This window comes from Capra hircus, chromosome 15, assembly GCF_001704415.2.
Source record: "Capra hircus breed San Clemente chromosome 15, ASM170441v1, whole genome shotgun sequence".
Taxonomy (NCBI): Eukaryota; Metazoa; Chordata; class Mammalia; order Artiodactyla; family Bovidae; genus Capra; species Capra hircus.
In genome coordinates this window covers 24,185,935-24,208,299 of record NC_030822.1, presented here as the reverse complement: position 1 = coordinate 24,208,299, position 22,365 = coordinate 24,185,935, and the positions used below count along the sequence as shown (strand labels likewise).

The 22,365-nt window shown below is 35.5% G+C and overlaps 1 protein-coding gene across 2 annotated transcripts in view; it reads right to left on the bottom strand.

Moving 5' to 3' along the window:
* KIF18A (kinesin family member 18A) overlaps positions 1-22,365 on the bottom strand; it is a 79,910-nt gene that overhangs the window by 14,291 nt on the left and 43,254 nt on the right. The gene's annotated exons all lie outside the window — the stretch shown is intronic.

Below are 22,365 nucleotides of genomic sequence, written 5' to 3'. Positions count from 1 at the left end.
ATTCTTGAGCTTATAGTGGAAATGAAAAAGAAAAAACCTGGAGGAAAATTATAATTCCTTTAAAAAGCGTCCCTAAAACAAGAAAAGAAATCATGTAGTTATGGATTTTCAGAACAAGAGGTTCTAATAGGCAATGTTAGGTAATGAAATACCTCAGTAATGGAGGTGCCACACAAGAGGTGATGGGACATTAAAAATGCATTTTTATAAGGTAGGCTCATAAAACTGGGATGGAAAAGACTGGCAGTTGCTTGGGAGGATAGCAAGTCTTCTCTCTAGGGTCTCTCCATCTAAGGAACCAGCCTACTATATCATATACCAAGCACAGAAAATAGTAGGTACCCTACAGTCTGAAAAAATTTGTTACTTGTAGACCATGTCTTGGAACTTAATTCTCCAACAAAAAGTGTAGGTATACTGCATTTCTATTGCCCTGAAATGGTTATGATCCATGGTTATGTGAATATGACTTTATGTCCAAATAACAACAAAAACCATAATGTTGAGACTGTTAAAAGAAGTTACTACAATTATTTTCAGTACAGTTTCAATGTTTATTTGATTAATGAAAGAAAAAAAAGTTGTAATCAGCTATGGAACAAGAAATGTACTCAGATTTTTCTCCTACGTGTCTAAAATACTGGTAGCTGGGCTTATACAGACTGTAAAAGGGAAATCAAATAGTTCTTTCTAGATAATAAACTATAGCAATAAAAGAAGACCTAAGTATTGACATTTTCAGGTTCCCCTCAACTAATTTTTTAACTAATTTTTTAGACATTGCCATAAATCAAGGCTAATTAGCTGAAAGACCTATGTACACAGAATACATCAAGTCACCAGATATTTGAGAATAGATAATAAAGGAAACAGACAAGTATTTTAGGAAACCATGATTAACGTCTTCAGAGAAATGAGAAATTATTACAATCATGAAACAAAATCAAAGTGCTATGGAAAGAAACACTGAATTATAAGATAGAATTCTTAGAAATTTAAAACGAGAGGAAAAAACTAAAAATAAAGGTTATAAGATAAAGCTGAAGACATCTCCTAGAAAGACTAGCAAACAAACAAAAAGAGGTAAATACTAGAAAACTGATAACAGAATTAGAAGATTAATCCAGGAGATCCAAAATCAGATTAATAACAATGCTCCAAAGACAGAAAAGAAAGAAGGGAAAAAAATATTACAGAGGTTTATCTATGTAAGCATGTGTATGTACTTTAAAATAGGTGAAAATTTCCCAGAGTGAAAAGATAAGGTTTCCAGAGAAAAAGGCCCACAAACTGTTTAGTATAATGACTTAAACAACACCAAGGTATAGCATTATAACATCTCAGAGCACCTAGGAACCCAAAATTTTCCTGGGAGAAAGTCTCACACAAAGTATGAAAAATAAATGATATTTACTTGATAACACTCAAAATTTATTTTTTAAAAGGTGAAAAACTGTTATGGCAGAAAGGAGGAGGAAATGTATACATACTGTAAAGGAGTTAAATCCTTATCTTCTAAAATAAAAAACAAATATTTAAAATTGGAAATTATAAGCAAGAATTAGCAGCATAAATCTGAAATTTAGAAATTAGGATGAAAAACCAAAATAAATAGTTAAAAGATGAATAACAATTGGGAGTGAGCAGTAATACTTCCACAAATATTATAGTACTTGTTGGCTTACATAGGTATTACTATAAACAGGTATTACTTCATGCAGAGGCTTTTAATGAAAAGAAAAAGTCAGACTTTGGGGCTGTAAAAGGAAAGAACAGACCAAAATTGCCTCTTGCTTATTCTGGGATAGCTTTACTCAAAATCTGTGGACAGAGTAAGGTCAAACTAGACAAAGCTATGAAATTTTACATTCAAAAGTCTAATTAACTGAAACATGCAAGGAAATAACATGAAATGAATTGGCAATCAAATAGAAGGGCAAGATAAAAATTCTTAGGTGGGGAAGATCTTTTCTTTATTTAGCCCCATTCTCCCCTGGCTGACTATCTCACTCTCCCTCCCACTCATGTTTTCCCTAGCATTTAACAAAAAGAAAGGCAGGACAGTTACCTTCCTAGGAGAATTTAAAGAGGGCCAATAAATAAAGAATATGAAAAAGAATGTATAATATATAACTGAATCATTCTGCTGTATGGTAGAAAACAACAACAAAAAGAAATTAACACAGCATTGTAAATCAACTGCTACTGTTGCTGCTAAGTTGCTTCAGTCGTGTCCGACTCTGTGCAACCCCACAGACAGGCAGCCCACCAGGCTCCCCCGTCCCTGGGATTCTCCAGGCAAGAACACTGGAGCGGCTTGCCATTGCCTTCTCCAATGCATGAAAGTGAAAAGTGAAAGTGAAGTCTCTCAGTCGTGTCCACCTCTTTGCGACCTCATGGACTGCACCCTACCAGGCTCCTCCATCCATGGGATTTTCCAGGCAAGAGTACTGGAGTGGGGTACCACAGCCTTCTGTAAATCAACTATAATTCAATAAAATAATGTCAGGGATAAAAGTAAAGGAGGCCAATAAAAATGTGACTCAATCAGCAAAAATAAATCATTCAATATGATGAGAATGAGCAAAACACATTTAAAGTCATGAGTCCCATGATGAAGGAAAATTCCTTTTCTTCGGGGAACAGGCAATCCATTCATGAAATTTGAATGTTCACATGAGTAATTCTAATATAAAGTTTATAGCAAACTATAAATAGTAGAAATAAAAATAAAGTTTTATTTCTTAGAGAAATAAAAGACATATTTTGTACAAGGATATGGATTTAATCATTTTGCTTCATATATTTTAAGTATCCTAAAGATCTCTGCATGTGTGCTAAGTCGCTTCAGTCATGTCTGACTCTGTCACCCCATGGACTGTAGCCTGCCAGGCTCCTCTGTTCACGGTATTCTCCAGGTAAGAGTACTGGAGTGGGTTGTCATATCCTTCTCCAAAAGATCTCTTGTTATAGTTATGTTTCTTATACCTTTTCTTTATCTTTACATTTAGATTCCATACAAAGGTAAGATGTACTTAATTTTTTTATAGGTTTGTTGAGAAATATTCAGATGATTAAACAGAGAGGACAGTACTTTAAGAATCAAAAAATTTTCTATTACTGTTTTCCGATTAACTAGAATACATCTAGGTCTAATAACAATTTGGGAATGTCCTGGAGAGAAACTGTTCATTGAAAAATAACTTTGGTATTGCTTTATCTATAAAGGTCTAACATAGTTTTCATGAAATTCAAATGGTCTTCTAAAGTTTATTACACCTAACATAGTTGAAGGCACATATTAATAAAGTAACAAGATAACGAACCCGATTTTTGTTTTTATGGTAATGAAGCTTTTCCTAAAAATGATAATTTAGCAAAAGTGCAGAAACAATGCTAGAGATTTATTCAACAGCTCCTAGTTTAGGGAAAAGGGTAGGTGATGAAAGTTACATGATTAAATAATATAACTTCCAAAATGATTATGAAATACCATTTAACCAGGCTTTTATAAGTGATCAGAGATAGATCAGAGCTAATGAAAGATACAGAAGAGCCTTTCTGCTACACCCTAGGGTAAGTTTTGCTTAATGAATCCAATCCTAGTCTTTGTAATACTTATCCATTAATAGTTTAGGAAACATCTTAAAATATTTATATACTGTTTTAAGGCATCTTATATACAACTGAAAATGTGCATTTCAGAATAAAGTGGTTTAGTGTTCTATTTATCTGTTCCTACATTATGGCTAGAGATTCCCGCTTCAAAAAGTTTGTTTACTGTAAGTCTATAAAGACACTTAAAAAGGAAGTAAAAAACATTTTGTTGAGATTGCCAAGTTTTAGAAGCCTTTCTAAAGTCTTTTAAGTATTAAAATGACTTTTAAAATTAACTGCAAGTGCAAAAGTTGTAGATGAGATGATGAAAAAAACTAATTTTCATCAGTAATAGTCTGAATTCTAACACAATATTACCTAGACTACAACACAAGTAAATTAACATTTGTGTTGTTTGTATAGCATTTTATAGAGTAAAATATGCTATTAATATAATCTACAGCTTACTATCAAAACAAAAACCATGAAAATAGTTATGAAGTTAGAATGAATCTGCCTTCCCACTAAATTATATTTGCCAAGTGGTTAGAAGAAATTATGAATAAATATTTGATAACTGGTTAAGTGGTTAATGAAGAACTAAAAACAATTTAGGTATTAGTCTGTCATTTGCTATCATTCCCCCAAACTTTTTAAATTTTAAAGAATACGATGAACTGATGACAGTGCAATAAAAGCAGTAAATTTAGATATTTGGACTTTGTTAGTGAAATACAACTGAGTTTCATAAAGAAGTATAACAAAAAGACATTTGAGAAATTGCTTCACTTTAAGAGAAACATGGCTTCCCAGGAGGTGCTAGTGGTAAAGAACCGACCTGCCAATGCAGGAGACATAAGAACTTGGGTTTGATCCCTGGGTCAGGAAGACCCCCTGGAGAAGGAAATGGCAACTTAGTCCAGTGCTCTTGCCTGGGGAATCCCATGGACAGTGGAGCCTGGAAGGCTACAGTCCATGGGGTCGCAAAGAGTTGGACATGACTGAAGCAACTCAGCACACATGCACAAGAGAAACATCTAAAAATGCATTAATTGGCTGTATTGTTCTTTAAGCTATTTAAGTCGACCTGTGAGCATAATGTAGTTTGCTTCATTACTTCAATCTTTCAAATATTTCTTCAAGAAGTCTATCCCACAGATTTGGCTTAGGGCTCTAAAATGTTTCCAGTAGAAAGCAAGAGAAAACATAGTTGTTTCATGTCTGTCTTTATGAAAACAGTTTTAAGAAATATCAGTACATTTTTAAAGAATTTTTAGTATATTTATTTTTTACTTATAAACAAATTTCCTTAATTAGGCCTTAGGATTAAATACTACATTTTTTAGTATATGCCACTTCTTATATGCTCCCACTAACTGACAAGCCAGTTCATTTCAGTTCAGTTCAATCACTCAGTTGTGTCTGGCTCTTTGCAAACCCATGGACTGCAGCATGCCAGGCTTCCCTGTCCATCACCAGGTAAAGGAGCTTGCTCAAACACATGTCCATCAAGTCGGTGATGCCATCCAACAATCTCATGTTCTGTCGTCCCTTATCCTACAGCCTTCAATCTTTCCCAGCATCAGGGGATGCTTTTCCAATGAGTTAGTTCTTCGTATCATCCAAAAAATTGGAGCTTCAGTTTCAGCATCAGTCCTTCAGATGAATATTCAGGACTGATTTCCTTTAGGATTGACTGGTTTGATCACCTTGCAGTTCAAGGGACTCTCAAGAGTCTTCTCCAACACTACAGTTCATAAACATTAATTCTTTGGCGCTCAGCTTTCTTTACAGTCCAACTCTCACATCCATACATGACTACTGGAAAAACCATAGCTTTGACTAGATGGACCTTTGCTGGCAAAGTAATGTCTCTGCTTTTTAATACGCTGTCTAGGTTGGCCATAACTTTTCTTCCAAGGAGCAAGTGTCTTTTCATTTCGTGGCTGCAGTCCCCATCTGCAGAAACTTTGGAACCCAAAAAAATAAAGTCTGTCTACTGTTTGCACTGTTTCCCCATCTATTTGCATGAAGTGATGGGACCAGATGCCATGATCTTAGTTTTCTGAATGTTGAATTTTAAGCTAACTTTTTCACTCTCTTCTTTCACTTTCATGAAGAGGCTCTTTAGTTCTTCGCTTTCTGCCATAAGGGTGGTGTCATCTGCGTATTGGAGGTTACTAAAATTTCTCCTGGGAGTCTTGATTCCAGCTTGATCTTCATCCAGCCTGGCATTTCACAAGATACATTCTGCATATAAGTTAAATAAGTAGAGTGATAATATACAGCCTTGACATACTCCTTTCCCAATCTGGAACCAGTCTGTTGTTCCATGTCCATTTCTACCTGTTGCTTCTTGACTTGCATACAGATTTCTCAGGAGGCAGGTAAGGTGGTCTGGAGAAGAAAATGGCAACCCACCCCAGTACTCTTGTCTGGAAATTCCATGGATGGAGGAGCCTGGTAGGCTACAGTCCACGGGGTTGCAAAGAGTCAGACACGACTGAGCGAATTCACTTTCTTTCTTTCTTTCTATAGTTCCTTTTGGAGATGGAGATAGCAACCCACTCCGGTGTTCTTGCCTGGAAAATTCCATAGATGGAGCAGCTTGGTGAGTCGGACAAGACTGAGCAACTAACATACACACAGGTAAGGTGGTCTGGTATTCCCACCTCTTTAAGAATTTTCCACAGTTTGTTGTTATCCACACAGTCAAAGGCTTTGGCATAGTCAATAAGCAGAAGTAGACATTTTTCCGGAACTCTCTTACTTTTTCGATGATGCAATGGATGTTGGAAATTTGATCTCTGGTTCTGCTGCCTTTTCTAAGTCCAGCTTGAACATCTGAAATTTCATGGTTCACGTTCTGTTGAAGCCTGGCTTGGAGAATTTTGAGCAGTACTTTGCTAGCGTGTGAGATGAATGCAATTGTGTGGTAGTTTGAACATTCTTTGGCATTGCCTTTCTTTGGGATTGGAAAGAAAACTGACCTTTTCTGGTCCTGTGACCACTGCTGAGTTTTCCAAATTTGCTGGCATACTGAGTGCAGCACTTTCACAGCATCATCTTTCAGGATTTGACTTAGTTCAACTGGAATTCCATCAACTCCACTAGCTTTGTTTGTAGTGATGCTTCTTAAGGCCCACTTGAGTTTGCATTCCAGGATATTTGGCTCTAGGTGAGTGATCACACCATTGTGGTTATATGGGTCATAAAGGTCTTTTTAATATAGTTTTTCTGTGTATTCTTGCCACCTCTTCTTAGTATCTTCTGCTTCTGTTAGGTCCATACCATTCTGTCCTTTACTGTGCTCATCTTTGCATGAAATGTTCCCTTGGTATCCCTAATATTCTTGAAGAGATCTCTAGTCTTTCCCATTCTTTTGTTTTTCTCTATTTCTTTGCATTGATCACTGAGGAAGGCTTTTTTTTTTTAAATCTCTCCTTGCTATTCTTTGGAACTCTGCATTCAAATGGGTATATCTTTCCTTTTCTCCTTTGCTTTTCGCTTCTCTTCTTTTCACTGCTATTTGTAAGGCCTCCTCAGACAACCATTTTGCCTTTTTGCATTTATTTTTCTTGGAGATGGTCTTGATCGTTGACTCCTGTACAATGTCACAAACCTCCGTCCATAGTTCTTTAGGCACTCTATCAGATCTCATCCCTTGAATCTATTTCTCACTTCCACTATATAATCATAAGGGATTTGATTTAGGTCATACCTGAATGGTCTAGTGGTTTTCCCCACTTTCTTCAATTTAAGTCTGAATTTGGCAATAAGGAATTCATGATCTGAGTCACAGTCAGCTCCTGGTCTTATTTTTTCTGACTGTAGAGAGATTCTCCATCTCTGGCTGCAAAGAAAATAATCAATCTGATTTCAGTATTGACCATCTGGTGATGTTCATGCATAGAGTCTTCTCTTGTGTTGTTGGAAGAGGGTGTTTGCTATGACCCGTGCATTTTCTTGGCAAAACTCTATTAGCCTTTGCCCTGCTTCAGTTTGTACTCCAAGGCCAAGTTTGCCTGTTATTCCAGGTATCTCTTGATTTGCTACTTTTGCATTCCATTCCCCTATAATGAAAAAGACATCTTTTTTGGGTGTTAGTTCTAGAAGGTCTTATAGATCTTCAGAGAACCGTTCAACTTCAGCTTCTTCAGCATTACTGGTTGGGGCATAGACTTGGCTTACTGTGATACTGAATGGTTTGCCTTGGAAATGAACAGAGTTCACACTGTCATTTTTAAGATTGCATCCAAGTACTGCATTTCGGACTCTTTTGTTGACTATGATGGCTACTCCATTTCTTCTAAGGGATTCTTGCCCACAGTTAGTAGATATAATGGTCATCTGAGTTAAATTCACCCATTCCAGTCCATTTTAGTTTGCTAACTTCTAAAATGTCAATGTTCACTCTTGCCATCTCCTGTTTGACCACTTCCCATTTGCGTTGATTCATGGACCTAACATTCTAGGTTCCTATGCAATATTGCTCTTTACAGCACTGGATTTTACTTCCATCACCAGCCACATCTACAACTGGACATAGTTTTTGCTTTGGCTCCATCTCTTCATTCCTTATATAATATCTTAGTGCCTTAGTAGATCAGGGAATTAAAAATAAAGTGGTGGTTCTTTATCTCTTAGAGTGATAATACCTCAGTGTAGATGAAATCAAGAAACAGCAGTAAGCAAACTGTTTAGAAATAATAGGTGCATACTAATAATGTAATAAAAATATAATGGGAATTTAAGAGTGTGTGTAGGCAAAGGGGACAGGACTCATTAATAGGAAGGTTTGAATAAGAAGGCAGTGTCTGAAATAGACTCTCAATGAGGATAAGGATTTTAATTAACTAGGATGTGGAATGGAGAAGAAGTAGCACTCAAGATTGAGGGAAAAGCCTGCAAACTGTAGAGGTGAGAAAATGAAAGCATGCTTAGGAGAAGGTTGGGCACCAAGTGCCATGGGAAAGTGAGTCCTTAGTCTGACATGGGACTGGGCAAGCTTTTAAAGGTTCTTCTAAGTAAGGGATCTGTACTTTGTGCAGATGATCATTTTAGTGTGAAGAGTAGACTGTAAAGGGGGATAGATAAGAAATAGCAACTAGTCTAGATATCACTATAATTATTTCTTACATCAAATTTTCTCAAAATGTTTTTAAAACAAATTGAATTCAACATTTTATTCTCTCTGTTTATATAAATCTCTAAAACTCAAGTACTAACTGGCAATTTCATGTGGTTTCTTAGGTTGGAGGGGTCTATATTTATTTTTCAGCTTTTTGAAATATTCTACAGATGGTTTTTCTAAATAAAGAGACTAGATAATTTATCACTAACAAGCTGAAAATCCCACTCTTAAAAAATGGGCAGACCTTCTGGGGTCATCTTTTGATGTGTCATATCATGTGTCCTGAATGATTTTACTCAAAGGAACTAATTTATCAAAAGCTTAAGACTGCAAATGTTAAAAGATTTACAGAGCTGTACGTTAGTGTAAAAAGCAGAATGCAGTGTTTAGCTAACATGAGTCACAGGCTGCAAAGTAGGGTTCATGACAGGGAGACACTGATGAATGGGATTAGATCTAATTGAGGTTTGGTACAAAATGATGGCAAGGATTTTTTCTTTTGCTAGCACTCATGTTAATATGTATGTGAGCAAGTATTTTGGGAAACGATGCTAAATTAAAATTAGTTGACAAAGTTCTAAAGTGAATCAAGTATTAATATATGCATTTCAATAAGCATTTCTGGGCTACAAGTGATTGATACAATTACTGTTCTAATCATAAATCTGGATTCTTTTTAACAGCCTTGTGACTCATGGAATTCATAGTTGCAAACGTACAAGTGAATGAATTACAACTATTTAAAAGATCTATAACCTTAAAGTACTAATGAATTAACGAAACTAATAACCATTTTATAATGAATTCATAAGACATTACTGTGGCTATTGTAGTATTAATGCCTATACAGATAATGTCTGTTATTTACAAATATCACAAAGAAAGAATACATCTTAAGAACTGTCATACTCCTTTAAATTAATCCAGCACTATGAGCAATAAATCAACCACAACCTTTTGAAACTTGTCTCCATGGGAAATAGCAGATACCATGTTTTCCTTTCAGTCTCATTTTCCTAGTATTCATACTTTTTTAAGATGGAAAAAAGAAAAAGACAATACAGAGAATCTTTTAATTTGCAGCAGTATTTGCAGTTATGATGAGTAACTGAACACTACTTTGTGGACAAGGAGACTAAGGGCCAAATGAAATATATTTAGGCTTCAAAAATAACTTCCATTGTCTATTGGTATTGATTAAATTTTGTGGCCAAATGTGAAGATATAGGAAAGATTTAGCTTATAAACGTTTTGATATTTCATATTTTTATATGAGGAATTAGTATAGATAAGAGATCTTTTTTAAAAAATAAAATTTTTTTTGTATTCAACTAATTATAGGGGAAACAAACTTACATAAGAACCCTATGTAACCCCAGAATATCTGTACAAGAAACTGGTTCTACTAGTATCTTTTGTGTACTCTAAGATAAAACCACTGACATGGGGTGCAAAATTTAAGAAAAAGAAAGGTTAGAGACAGAAATATTACTAAATGTGAGTTTCCAGATGGATAATGAGGAAATCTTGACTTTTCATTTAATGTCAGAAATTTTATCAGTTCCATAAATAAACTCTGCAGCCAGCATCTCCACACTGCGTGGCACTCAGTGAGTGCATTTTCTGTTTTCCAGACCCCAAAATAGGTGTATGCTTCATTCCAAGTCAACAGACATGTAATTTGGAGTCAAAGATTTAAGTCAAGTAAACATCAATCCCAAAATTAAGTACTGACCTTGGTAAAGTATTAAAATTAACAAAATTCAAAAAGTTAGTTTCTTCTTGAATAAGGAATACTATACAGGCTTATGAATATAAGAAAAACAGTCCATATAACAAAAATATAAAACCTATGGATGTCTTTAATAACAAATGTATAAGACATATATGAAGAAAATTCTAAAACTTTGCAGAGGAACATACAAGACGGTATGAATATGGAAAGACTATTCTAGACAGAGAAGGCTTGACAGCAGGAAAATGTGAAGACAAAACTGATTTACCAATTTTTAAAAGAATTTTACTTCCTTGGAATTAGAAAAATATTATTTCTCACGGACAAGTAAGAACAGTTTAAAAACAAAGAATAATAAAGGAGGATTAGCACTGCTACCGGAGAAGGCAATGGCACCCCACTCCAGTACTCTTGCCTGGAGAATCCCATGGATGGAGGAGCCTGGAAGGCTGCAGTCCATGGGGTCGCTACGAGTCGGACATGACTGAGCAACTTCACTTTCACTTTTCACTTTCATGCATTGGAGAAGGCAATGGCAACCCACTCCAGTGTTCTTGCCTGGAGAATCCCAGGGACGGGGGAGCCTGATGGGCTGCCTGTCTATGGGGTCACACAGAGTCAGACACGACTGAAGCGACTTAGCAGCAGCAGCACTGCTATATGTAAAAAAAAATATTACAAACTGTTATTAAAATAAGTTACTAGCTCTAGGATAGACAAATAGGTAAAAAAATAAGAAACAAATCCAATAAACAGAATTATCCATGACTACTTACTGTATGTAAATTAAAGGTGCCATAAGGATAGATTGTGAATATATTACATAAGAATGACTAAATCCTTGGGAAATAATTAAGTTAGAGTATTGCATGTTATCTTACATCAAAACAAATTTGGAATAAACGAAGTGAAAATTTGAAAAGATTATGGGTGAAAAGCCCTTATGAGGAATAATTCCAAAAGCAGGGAGAGAAAACAAAACAAAACAAATGAAGCTATTTTATTACATAAAGTGTTAAAATTTCAGTATTAAAAAGGATGCCTCAAAAAAAGTTAACAGTAAATGATAAACTTGAAGAATTTTGCAACATGTATCTTACAGTAAAAAGTTAATAACATTTGATGATCTCACCTAGTCCTACAGCCTTAAAAATCACCTAAGTGTTACTAATTCTCAAATTTCTCTTTGAGTTTAGGCTTCTCTCATAAAGTCCAGATCCTTGGATCCAACTACTTACATGATGTCTCCACTTGGATGTATCTTAGACAAGTTTAAAATGATCCAAAGTGAACTCCTAATCTTCTAACACCTCCACCCTGTAGGCCTGCTCCACCATCTCTTTTAAGGTGACTCAATTCTTTCAGTTGCTGAGTTCAGAAATCTTAGTCATCCTTGACCTTTCTTTCTTTCACATCCCAAATACAATTTGTTACAATGTCCTGCTGACTATACCTTCAAAATATATTAGAATCTGACCACTTCTGACCAACTCCACTGCTACCAACATGGTCAAGCTACCATGATCTTTTACGTGGGTTATTGCAGTGGTGTGGGTTATTGCAGTGGTGTCTTAAAGAGATTCAGCCCTTGCCATATGACAATCTATTTTCAACACAGAAACCAGAGGGATCTTTTAAAATCATGACTAAGATATCCTACTTTTCTGCTTAGATCATGTTATGGTTCCCTGTTTCATTCAGAGTAAAAGCCTATGTCAGTAAAACGACCTACAAGGCTCTATATGACCTGCCTTTGTACTCTAATGTGTCCTTACTATCAAATAAGAACACAGGAGAAGTTCAATAAATATTACTGAATGAATGAATGAATATCTGTATCTTAAGCTCTTATAAATAAGTAACATTTTTTGCTATACAGACTGTGAAAAAAAACAAAAATGATCAAATGATGGCTAAGTCATTCACAGAAAACCTATCCTTAAATAGATGAAAAAATTACTCAAGTGTACTAGTAAACAAAAGAAAATTGGAAAGATGATATTTATGACTATTAAACTGGCAATGAATCAATATGTAATTAGCAAAGACAAAGAGGGAGGGAGAACCACAGATTTAAAAGGATTTAAAGATACATCAACCAATGACTAATAATAACAAGGTATGGGTTTTTTTTTGAATACTGAAATAAAAAAGCTATTAAAAATTAATCTGCTCCCTCTTATGTTTATATATGTGTATCTGTATATATATACACACAGATATATATATATGTATGTGTATCTGTATATATATTTATATACATATATATATATATTTATTTATTTATTTTTCTTCTTCTCTCTCTTTCCTATTGGGAGTCTGGTTTTACCTTCCAGGGGTCATTTCAAACATACTCTTATATTTTTCTTAATGTATCTGCTACTATTCTATATTTATTTCATTCTTTGTTATTGTTCTGTTTTTTTTTTTTGTTGTTGTTTTTCTCCCCTTTTCTTTCTTCTTTTTTTTTTTTGCCCTGCACCCAATGTCTTGGAGGATCCTTGAGGATCAGATCCTCAGGCCTGATCTCTGGGACCAGAAATCAGGCCTGAGCCCATGGAAATGCTGAGTCCGAACTGTAGGAGTAGCAGAGACCATCAGCCCCCAGGAATATTAACCAGAGTGAGAGATTCCAGAGGTCCAAATCTCAACATTAAGATGGTCCTACCCAACTGCCTATAAACTCCACTGCTGGAAACCTCAGGCCAAACAACTAGCAAGACAGGAACACAGTCTCATCCATTAAAAAAAAAAAAATGAAATAACACAAAAATATGTTACAGATGAAGGAGCAATGTAAAAAGCTATAAGACCAAAATAAGTGAAGAGGAAACTGGCAACCTATTTGAAAAAGAATTTAGAGTAATGATAGTAAAGAAGTTTCAAAATAGAGAAAATAGAATGGAGAAAATACAAGAAACATTTAACAAAGACCTAGAAGAAACAAAAAATAAACAAATAGTGATGAACAGCACAATTACTGAAATTAATAATACTGTAGAAGGAATCAAGAGAATAACTGAAGCAGAAGAATAGATAAGTGAGCTGGAAGATAGAATGATATAAATAAATGCTGAGGAGCAGAATAAAGATAAAAGAATGAAAAGTATTGAGGACAGTCTCAGAAACCTCTGGGACAATATTAAACACACTAACATTTGAATTATAGGAGTCCCAGAAAAAGAAAAGAAAAAGAAAGAGTATGAGAAAATATTTGAGATTATAGTCAAAAACTTCCCTAACATGGGAAAGGACACCCAAACAGCCACCCAAGTACAGGAAGCCCAGAGAGACTCTTACAGGATAAACTCAAAGAGACATACACCAAGATATATATTAATCAAGCTAACAAAAATTAAACACAAATAAAAAGTATTAAAAGCAGCAAGGGAAAAGCATAAATAACATACTAATGAATGCCCATAAGGCTAATAGTTGATTTTTCAGCAGAAACTCTCATGCTAGGAATGGCAGGATATATTTAAAGTGATGAAAGAGAAAAAACTACAACCAAGATTACTCTGTCCAGCAAGGATTTCATTCATATTTGATGGTGAAATCAAAAGCTTTACAGACAAAAGCTAAGAGAATCTGACACCACCAAGTCAGCTTTATAACAAATGATAAAGGAACTTCTCTAGGAAGAAACACAGGAGAAGAAAAAGACTCACAAAAATAAACCCTAAACAATTAAGAAAATGGTAATAGGAACATACATATTTATAACTACTTTAAATGTAAATGGATTAAATGCCCCAACCAAAAGACAAAGACTGGTTGAATGGATACAGAAACAAGACTTAGGCATATGCTGCCTGAAAGAGACTCACTTCAGACCTAAGGGCACATATGACTAAAAGTCAGGGGATAGAAAAATATATTCCATGTAAACGGGAATCAAAAGAAAGTGGGAATAGCAATACTTATATCAGATAAAATAGACTTTAAAATAAAAACTGGTACAAGAAATAAGGAAGGACACTACATAACGATCAAAGGATCAATCCAAGAAGAAGATATAATAATTATAAATATTTATGCACCTAACATAGGTGCATCTCAATACATAAAGCAAACGCAAACAACCATAAAAGGGGAAATTGACAGTAACATGGTAATAGTAAGGGACTGTAACACCCCACTTACACCAATGAACAGATCATCCACACAGGAAAATTAATAAAGAAACACAGGCTTAAATCACACTTTATACCAGATGGACCTAATTGATATCTTTAAAACATTCCACTCCAAAACAGCAAAATACACCTTTTTTGTCACGGGCACATGGAACATTTTCCAGGATAGAACAATTCTATCAAATATTTAGAAAAGAACTAAAAACCATCATTCTCAAACTATATCAAAAAATTACAGTGAGAGGAACACTCCCAAACTCATTCTATGGGGCCATTATCATCCTGAAACCAAAACCAGAAAAAGATATCACACACACACACACACACATACACACACACATATATACATACAGACCAATATCAATGATGGACATAAATAAAGAAATCCTGGACAAAATATTAGTGAACAGAATCCAACAACACATTAAAGGGATCATACACCATGATCAAGAGGGTTTTTCCTTAGGGATGCAAGGATTCTTCAATATATACAAATCAATGTGATATACCATATAAACAAACTGAAAGATGAGAAACTCAACACATGTAGAAAAAGCTTTTGACAAAATTCAATACCAGTTTATAATAAAAATTCTCCAGAAAATGGGCATAGAAAGAACTGTAAAAACTCTATAGAAAAATGGGCATAGAAGGAACGTACCTCAGCATAATAAGGGCCAGATATGACAAACCCACAGCAAACAATATTCTCAATGATGAAAAACTGAAAGCATTTCCTCTCAAATCAGGAACAAGACAGGAGTGCCCACTCTTACCACTATTATTCAATACAGTTTCAGGAAGTTCTAGCTACAGTAATCAGAGAGCAAAAAGAAATAAAAAGAATCCAGATCAAAAAGGAAGTAAACAAAAAAGAAGTAAAACTCTCTTTGCAGATGACATCATACTATACATAGAAAACCCTAACGATGCCTCCAGAAAACTACTAGAGCCAATCAATGATTTTAGTAAAAAGTTGTAGTATACAAATATACAGAAATCCCTGGCATTCCTATATATTAACAATGAAAAACTAGAGAAATTAGGGAAATAATTCCATTCACCATTGCAACAAACAGAATATCTAGGAACAAATCTACCTTAGGAGACAAAAGACCTGTATACAAAAAACCTAAGACACTAATGGAAGAAATTAAAGATGACATAAAACAGACGGAGAGACATACCATGTTCTTGGATTGGAAGAATAAATGTTGTGAAAATGACTATGGTATCCAAAGCAATCTACATTCATTGTGACCCCTATCAAATTACCAGTGGCATTCACAGAACTAGAACAAAAAATTCCAAAATTTGTATGGAAACACAAAAAAGACCCCAAACAACTAAAGCAATCTTGAGAAAGAAAAATGGAGATGGAAAAATCAACCTGAATTCAGACTACAGTTATTAAGACAGTATGGTATGGTCTTCAAAGCTACAGTCATCAAGACAGTATGGTATTGGCACAAAAACAGAAATACAGATCAATGGAATAAGACAGAAAGCCCAGAAATAAACCCACACACCTATGAGCACCTTATCTTGGACAAAGGAGGCAAGAATATACAATGGAGAAAACAAAGCCTCTTCAATAAATGGTGCTTGGAAAACTGGACAGCCACATATAAAAGAATGAATTATAACACTTCCTAATATCATTTACAAAAAAAACTCAAAATGAATTAAAGACCTAAATATTAATGCAAAAACTATAAAACCTTTAGAAGAAAACATAGGCAAAACACTCTTTGACATAAATGGCAGCAATATCCTCTTTGATTGACCCACCTCTGAAAGTAAAGGAAATAAAATCAATAATTAATAAATGGGACCCAATTAAATTTAAAAGCTTCTGCACAGCAAAGGAAAGATGAAAAGACAATCCTTAGAATGGGAGAAAATAACTGCAAATGAAACAACTGACAAAAAATTAATCTTCAAAATATATAAGCACCTTATATAGAAAAACAAACAACTCAATCACAAACTGGGAGAAGACCTAAACAGACATTTCTCCAAAAAAGACATACAGATGGCCAACAAGCAAATAAAAAGATGCTCAATACCGCTCATTATTAAGAGAAATGTAAACAAAAACTACAATGAGGTATTACCTGACATCAGTCAGAATGGCCATCATCACAAAATTTACAAACAATAAATGCTGGAGAGGGTGTGGAGAAAAGCAAAACCTTTTGTACTGTTGGTGGGAATGAAGACTGATATAGCCACTATGGAGAACAGTATGGAGATTCCTCAAAAAACTAGGAATAAAACTACTATTCGACCCAGCAATCCCATGACAGGGCAAATGTCTTAAGAAAATTATAAATGAAAAAGACATGTATACCCCGAAATTACTGCAGCACTATTGACAATAGCTAGGGCATGGAAGCAACCTAGATGTCAGATGAATGGATAAAGAAGCTTGGTACATATATACAATGGAATATTATTCAGTCATAAAAACGAACACATCTGAGTCAATTCAAGTGAGGTGGATGAACCTACAGCCTATCATACAGAGTGAAATAAGTCAGAAAAACAAAAACAAATTTTCCATATCAGCAAATATATATGGAATCTAGAAAAATGGTACCCATAAACATATTTGAAGGGCAGGAATAAAGACACTGACAAAGAGAACAGATTTGGGATACAGCAGGAGAAGGAGAGGGTGGGATGAGAAAATAGTATTTAAACACATACATTACCACATGTAAAACAGATAGCTAGTGGGAAGCTGCTGTATAACACAGGGAGTTCAACCTGGTGCTCTGTGACAACCTAGAGGGGTGGGATGGGGTTGGGGGTGGTTCAAGAAACAGGGGACGTATGTATACTTATGACTGATTCATGCTGTTGCATAGCAGAAGCCAATACAATATTGTAAAGCAATTATCCTCAAACTAAAAATAAATTTTAAAAAAGTTATAAGAAGAAACAATTTATGTTATTTGGCCATTGCTTCATGTTTTTAGAAATGGAAGCATAAATTTCACTATTTATACTTTTTTAAATGGATTACTTCAATATTCTAAGATAAGAAAAATACATTTATTAGTGGACTTGCTTACCCCTTCCCTATTATTTATCTTTGACTCTCTTTTCATAATGAATATAACATACATAATTCATGGAATGAAAAAAACATACTAAGCAAATAGTTAATCTATAAAATCACTTGAATATTAAAATAACAAAGAACAAAACATAATAAAAACAAAACCTACTTTCTAATACATTAAAAAAATCCTAATTATAAAGGTAACATGACCTCAAATCTTTCCTTTTGAATGCTATGAAAAAGAATTAAGTCAAATAAAAGTTTTGTTTTACTGTTGACAAGAATAGTCTATGCAACTGCATTGTAAGTGAAATACAGATGTTTAAATAAGGGATAACGATCATCATATAGCAGGTGGTATTTCTTAATCATGGTGTTAAAACTCTATTTCCTCTCCAGCATCTTGAATGCATTATAAATTAGGAATCAAGGCCCCAAAGGCATGAGATAATCTGAAAAAAATCTTAAGTTTTCTTTCTAAAGATCTCAACTAGGTCAGTTCTAATGATAATGCTTTATTAAGAGAAAAAGAATATACATACATCTGCAACTTGCCTGTCATCTTAATGTAAAGATGTAGTATAGGAAACCTGATAACAGAGACGAAGGTAATTCAGAGCAACCTGTCTATGGAATGCAAGTAAAAAAATCTGGGCAAAATATAAAAAACATATGCTAGAAGGCACAGGAGAGCTAACAAGATGGTGAAGAATTACAGGCAAGTATCAGGAGGAAGTTGAAGGCTCAGGAGAGTAATCTCTGCATTTATAGCTATTTCTCCCTTGAGGTGATTTGCTGATGCTGGAGGAGGTGGCAGAAAAGCTTAGCAACACTGTTGAGAGCTTTGTAGAACAGGAAGGCAAGAAAGAATTTAAGGCCTACTATAAAGAGTTCTCTGTAAACCCTCTTTGAGTTGAGTTGGGACACAGCTAAACTGGAGAGGGTAAACTAGGAGTAGTCAGGCCCTTGCAGAAGTGGAAGCTCAGAAGTTTCAAATTATCTCCGGCTCTAAAATTGTACTGAAACAATTTTAGACTGCTAACCACACAAGGAGTGTGGAATAAGCAAATGCAAATCCTCATTGAGGAAGACATTATCAGAAGCCTTAAATAATTTTATAAACAATTCTGAAAATACATGTGTGATGCACAAAAATTAGCATGCATTCAAGGCAAAGCACATGAAAGAAATCCAGCAGAAAGAGAACAGAAACAGACCTAGAAGGTTCTAGGCTTGGGAATTCTCAGACACAGATTTCACCTACTGTATTCAGTGAAAATTTTTGCAAAGAAATGGAAACTATAAAAAAAAAATCAAATGGAAATTCTAGAACTGAAATATAAGTGAAATGGAGAACTTGATGGATTTAAGACTCATTTGACACAAATTTAAAGAGAAACTATAAAATACGTGAAAAGAAATTTTCAGGAAAAGAAAAAACAATGAAAAGCAGAAGAAAGCAAAGGCATGGATAAGAGAATAAGATGGTAACATGCAATATAACTGGAGCCTCAGAAGCAGAAAAGAGAACAAAAGTGGCAGAAGCAACATTTGAAGATACAATGGTTAAGAACTTTAAAAACTGATAAAAAACAGTACAGAAAAATTCTGTGAACCCAGTAAGAGAAGTAGAAATAAAGTACATTTGGGCACAATATAGCAAAACTATTAAGACCCAAAGACAAAGAAAAAACATTTTAGGAAGACAGAAAAGAAGTCAGATTATATTCAAGGGAGCAACATTTAGAATTAAAGTTGGCTTCAAAAGCAAAAATGAAAACCAGAAGATAATGAAACAATGTCTTTATCAAGTGTCTTTAACAAGTGCTAAAAGAAAAGAGTATCACACTGGAATTCTATACCCAGCAAAACAGTCTTCAAGAAACTTAAGTAAGACAAATACATTTTAAGATCTAATTGAGGTTATGAAATTTAAGATAGGGAGATTATCTTAGATTACCTGGTGGGCTCAATGTAATCACAGAAGCTTTTAAAAACAAAAACTTTCACTAACTGTAAGCAGGAGATAGGCAGAAGGAAAGCTAAGAGAGATTCAAAGCATGAGAATGACTTGCCTTTTGTTGGCTAGGAGATGAAGTGATGAAGGGAGGCACATGCTAGAGAACAGAGTGAAGCTGCTCAGTCGTGTCTGACTCTTTGCGACCCCATGGACTGTAGCCTACAACACTCTTCTGTCCATGGGATCTTCCAGGCAAGAGTACTGGAGTGGGTTGCCGTTTCCTTCTCTAGAGGATCTTCCCAACCCAGGGATTGAACCTGGGTCTCCCACATTATAGGCAGATGCTTTACCATCTGAGCTACCAGGGAAGTCAGAGAACAGAGGTGACCTCCAAAAAAACGGAGTGTCTGTACAATGCCAGGTACTTGAGCAAGTTCGGACTTGCTCTGAATTTGATATAGCTGGCTAATAATCAACAAGAAAACAGAGACCTCAGCCCTACAGCCACACAGAACTGAATTCAGTTAACAACAGAAGCACATTCTCCCCCAGAATCTCCAAACAGGAGACCCAGTTGGCGGACATCTTGATTTTAGCCCCTGAAACTTGAGGCAGAGTAACTAGCTGAGCCTGCTGGACTTCTGATCTAAAGAACTTTGAGATAATAAGCCAGTGTTATTTTAAATTGGTATGTTTGTGTTAATTTCTTAGGGCAGCAATAGAAGACTGATATAAATGGAAAAATCCAACAGTAATAGATGAGACTGTTAATAGCTCACCTCAGTATATGACAGAACATGAATTAAAAAATTAGTCAGTAAGAACATGATTTGAAGAACACAGCCGATTTGACCTGACTTAATATATTCTTTAAAAACATAATTGAAACATTTATACCAACTCTATGCTGGCTTTAAAGAAGTCTTCACAAACTTCAAAGAATTAAAATCAGTAAAAATGAGTTTCAAATTTAAAAAGAGGCAACCCACTCCAGTGCTCTTGCCTGGAAGGTCCCATGGACAGAGGAGCCTGGTGGGCTGCAGTCCATGGGGTCGCTGGGAGTCGGGCACGGCTGAGCGACTTCACTTTCACTTTTCACTTGCATGCACTGGAGAAGGAAATGGCAACCCACTCCAGTGTTCTTGCCTGGAGAATCCCAGGGACGCGGAGCCTGGTGGGCTGCCGTCTATGGGGTCGCACAGAGTCGGACATGACTGAAGTGACTTAGCAGCAGCAGCAGCAGCAGCAGCTGCAGCATGCATTAGTTTAGTGTTGCTGTTCTTACGTTGGGTTAAGGTGAAGATGAGATATAGAGATTTGTAAACGTAAAATCTCAAATGTTTATATAAGAAAATTTTTGGAGCCTGACAGATCATTTTTTTAAGTTATTTATCCTCTGATCTAGGAAACTAATTCTTATGAAACTAGTACACATGTTGAAATGTTAATACAGTAGTCTCCCCTTACCCCATGGGAGGAAACATTCCTAGACTCCTAGTGGATACCTGAAACCAGACAGCACTGCATCATATATTTCCTATTTGTGTGTGTGTATGTGCCTTGTCTTACCTGGAGAATCCCCTGGACAGAGAAGCCTGGCAGGCTGCAGTCCATAGGGTTGCACAGAGTCAGACACGACAGAAGTGACTTAGCACGCACACATGCATGAAGCGACTTACCATGATCTATCTAAGGTAAAGCGCAATTTATATATCAGGCAATAATTCTAAGAACATAATGTAACAAAAGTTTGCAAATGTGGACTCTGTGTCAAAATATCTTACTGTACAAAGTTAATGCCTTTTCCTAGAGAAGGCAATGGCAACCCACTCCAGTACTCTTGCCTGGAAAATCCCATGGACAGGAGCCTAGTAGGCTGCAGTCCATGGGGTCATGAAGAGTTGGACACTACTGAGCGACTTCACTTTCACTTTTCATTTTCATGCACTGGAGAAGGAAACGGCAACCCACTCCAGTGTTCTTGCCTGGAGAATCCCAGGGACGGGGAGCCTGGTGGGCTGCCATCTATGGGGTCACACAGAGTCAGACATGACTGAAGTGACTTAGCAGTAGCAGCAGCAATGCCTTTTCCATCTTAACTAATCACTTATGCATTCTGACAGTAATTTTTGCAATCTGAGGTCCAACAGCAAAACTAACATGAATTTCTTCTTCCTTCTTCATGATTTCATGGATAGAATACCTGTTCTTCCCCCAAATTTTAGCACCTCACATGTGATTTATTTTTCTTTTCTAATTAAGCCAAAAACTTTCACTATTGCACCTAAAAGGAAGCTCTTAATGGATTCTCTATAGCATTACTGAATTGCTAGCATCACTTCTGCATTTTGGGATTATTGAGCAAAATACAGGTTACTTAAAAACAAGAACTGCAATACTGTGACAGCTGATATGATAACCAAGATGACTACTAAGTGACAAACAGAAAGAATATGTTGGATAAAGAGATTGTTCTTATCTTGGGCAGGACAGAGTAGGACCCCATGAAGTTTTATGATGATACTCAGAATGGTGTGCAATTTAAAACTGATGAAGTATTTATATCTGAAAATGTCCATTAAACATTTTTGGACTTCAGTTTACTGCAGGTAACTGAAATGGTGAGAAGTGAAACAGTAGAGAAGGGAGGACTACTGTATTCGGGTGTGTTCTCTGACATGCACTGTTCACCAATAATAGAACAATGGTTAAGTAAATGATTGCACAACA